Here is a 3,821-nt window from a genome sequence, read left to right as displayed (position 1 = left end):
TTCAGTTCCTGAACCAGCCTGGTGGTCTCAGGGTCCGCAGCCTGCCTGGATCCCTAACGCTCAGGCAGGCCTCCACGGCTGGTTCCCAACATACAAGGAGCTGAGATCCACTGGAGAACACGCAGCCGACACCATTTTCCCAGAACCCGGGCAGAGACAAGCTTTAGCTCACCCAATACTGAGCTGCCTGCATCCTGCATCCTGAGACTGAGGGGTAAGCTCTGCACTTCTCTGGGATTGACCACTGTTGGCCCAGAAGATACTCCAAATGCATGATACTTGGAGTCACAGCACCAGGCTGGAAACCCAGACACCCCACCCTTCAAACAGGACCATTCACAGATGCATGCAATGGGAGTTGGAGACCTAGGAGCAGTCGAGTAGGGGTGAGTTTTGATCTGAACCATACCCTTTTCCCAGCAGTCCATGGAGCATCTGACCCACGTGGAGAGAGACCTGATCGCCTATACTGAGAGCAGAGGGGAGGGTTGAGAGACTGGAGCCTGTTCCCTCCTCCGGCGAGCCAAAAGCAAGGGGTGCTTGGGACAAGCTCAGCCTGTAATCCCACGCCTTTGGGAGGCTGAGGTGAGTGGACTGCCTGAACCCGAGGGTTCGAGACCTGCCTGGGCAACTTGGCGAGACCTCATCACTACAATAAATAAAAAAATTAGCCAGGCGGTAGCGTACGCCTGTAGTTCCAGCTACTTGGAAGGCTGAGGCGGAAGGATCACGAGCCCGGCGGGTCAAGGCTGCGGTGGCTGGGAGCGTCCACTGCACTCCAGTCTGGGCGACAGAGTGAGACTCCAACTCAAAAAAAAAGAAAAAAAAAGAAAAGAAAAAAAAAGAAAGGAACGTCAAGTTCCAGAAACAGCCACAAGAGGGCGTTCAAGACTCACAAAAGTCAAGATTCACAAAAGGTTTGGGTTTGTTTTTTGGTTTCTCTCTTCATGCATATCTTTCTGTATGTGTTTTCTGGTTTGATTTGCCCCTTTTCCTCCCTCTTTTTTGCGTATGGGTATATTTGAGGGTGAGCGTATCTTCTTTTTTTGTTTATTTACTTGCTTGCCTGTTTCGTTTCCTTTTTTTCTTTCTTTCTCTTCATCTTCTTTTCTTCTTTCTTTCTCTGTTCTTTTCTTTTTTCTTATTTCATTTTGATTTCAGGGGTTATACATATGCTCCCACCACATGGACCTATTGTAAGGTGGTGTGAAGTAGGTTCCAGAGGTCCCACACCCCAGTCAACGGATACTGTGATCAGTGGGGTAGCTTCTGAACTGTCAATCTTATGCAATTTGCTTATGCTTGATTTATGGCTGAGGATGTGGTCCATCTTGGAGTATGTTCCAAGATGAGTAGAATGCATATTCTGTGGTTGTTGGGTGGAGTGTTCTGTAGGTATCTATTAAGTCCATTTGGTCAAGCATCAAGTTGAGGTTCTGGATCTCCTTGTTGGTTTTTTGTCTTGATGATCTATCTAGGGTTGTTAGTGGGGTATTTAAGTCCCCAACTATGATAGTGCTAGAGTCAATATCTTTTTTTAGTTTTCTTAGTAGCTGCTTTATAAATTCTGGTGTTCCTGTGTTAGGTGCATATATACTTAGGATGGATATTTCTTGTTGATGGATTGAAACTTTTATCATTATGTAGTGTCCTTCTGTATCTTTTAAAATTTTTGATAACTTGAAGGTTGTCTTGTCTGATTTTAAAATTGCGACTTCTGACTTTGTTTTCCATTTGACTGAAAGTTCATTTTCCATACTCTGATACTGTGGGTGTCCTTTGTAGTGAGACGTTCTTTCTGGAAGCAGCATAATATTAGGTCATGCTTTTTTAAAAATCCAGTTTGCCATTCTGTGTCTTTTCATGGTACATTTAGTCCATTCATGTTCAGGCTGATTATTGTACTGTGACAGCATAACCCTGTCATGAAGCTCTTATAAAGTTTTTTTGTTTGTTTTGTTTTAACTTTTGGGTTAATGTATGTGTATGTCTCTGCTGATTCTGTGTTTTCCTGTATTCTTGGGAAGCACATGGTCATTCATTTTTTTCTTTCTTCTATGCCTAATATTAAGCATCTCCTGTAGAGTTAGTTTGGAAGCAGCATAATCTCTTAGGGATTGGATGTCTGGGGAGGATTTTAATTCTCTGTCACAATGAAGCTTGGCTTAGCTGGGTAGGAAATTCTTGGTTGGAATTGTTTATCTTTGAGAACTTTGAAGATTGATCTCCAGTCTCTTCTAGCTTATAGTGCTTCTGTGGTTAAGTCTGCTGCTATTCTAATTGTTCTTCCCCAGTAGGTTGTCTGACCTTTCTCTCTCGCTGCCTTTAGGATTTTTTCTTTTATACCTACTTTGGATAAGCAAATTACAATGTGTCTGGTGGTTGGTCTTCTCATGTGATGCCTTGCAGGGGTTCTCTGAATCTCTTGTGTTTAGATGGTCACATCACTGATGAGGTAAGGGACGTTTTCTTGGATAACCTCATGGAATGTTTGTTCCAAGGTGTTCTCTGTCTCCCTTTCTGTTTCAAGAATACTGATCAGGCATAGATTCGGCCTCTTAATATAACTACACATCTCTTGGAGGCCATGTACTGTCTTTTAAATCTTCCTTTCTATGTTTTTAACAGTTTGGGTTAGTTCCATATTTCAGTCTTCAAGCTCTGAGATTCTTCTGCTTCGTTAATTCTGCTTTCCCTGCTTGTCAGTTTGTTATTTATTTTGTTCACTGTGCTCTTTATCATCTCTGTTACCAATTCTTTCGTTCTTTTTCGTGCCTTTCTTGAATTTTTTTTTTTTTTGAGTTGGAGTCTCACTCTGTCACTCAGACTGGAGTGTTGTGGCCGCTCCCAGCTACCACAACCTCGACCTGCTGGGCTCTGGCGATCCTTCTGCCTCAGCCTTCCAAGTAGCTGGAACTACAGGCGTGCGTTACCACACCCGGCTAATTTTTTTTGATTTATTGTAAAGATGGGGTCTCGCCAAGTTGCCCAGGCAGGTCTTGAACCCGCGGGCTCAGGCAATCCACTCACCTTGGTCTCCCAAAGTGCTGGGATTACAGGCTGAGCCACCGAGCCCAGCCACCTTTCTTGAATTTTATTCATCTTTGCCATTCATACCTCAATGTCTGGATTCGTGGTCTGAGACCAGTCATTCTGGGAGCTCTTCATTGTTTGAGTTCCAAAGTCTGTATTCTCAGGAGCTGTCTTTCTAGGGGTCTGAGGGGTGCCTGTGTTTTTCTGTTGATTCTTCTTTATTTGTGATGGATTTTTTTCTCTTTTATTCCCCCCCACCCCTGCTTTAATTCTGTTGCTCAGTGAGAGGGGGGATAGCTTTGGCTCCTGTTTGCTCAACCCCTTATACTTCCCTTGGTAGAGCCTCTGGATTTGTTTAGTTTTGAAGGCAGGTAAGGGACGGGGGCTGGGTTGTCTTTTTGCACTTTGAATAAGGTGTCATGGGGGGAGGGAGCCAAAGTTCAGAAGCTACCTACAGATTGCTGACTAAGGTGTGGGCCCCCTGGAACCCACTTCCCCCCACCTCACTATATGTCCATGTGATGGGAGTGTATGTATACCGCCCCGGAACCGAAATGACATAGAAAGCAGAAAAGAGCAGAGAAAAAAAGAAGGGAGAAGGAAGGAAGATGAAGAGAAAGAGGAAAAAAGGGAAAATAAACAGGCAAGCAAACGAACAGATAAACCAAAAAAAACCCCTAAGGTACACTCTCCCTCAAATATACCCATACACGAAAAAAGAGGGAGAACAAAGGGCAAATCAAATCAGAATACACACACACCCATAAAGAGCAAGCCAAAGCAAACAA

Source organism: Carlito syrichta, unplaced genomic scaffold (assembly GCF_000164805.1).
Source record: "Carlito syrichta isolate Samal-C Ts95f unplaced genomic scaffold, Tarsius_syrichta-2.0.1 Scaffold302960, whole genome shotgun sequence".
Classification (NCBI taxonomy): Eukaryota; Metazoa; Chordata; class Mammalia; order Primates; family Tarsiidae; genus Carlito; species Carlito syrichta.
Note: the sequence above shows the minus strand (reverse complement) of the source record.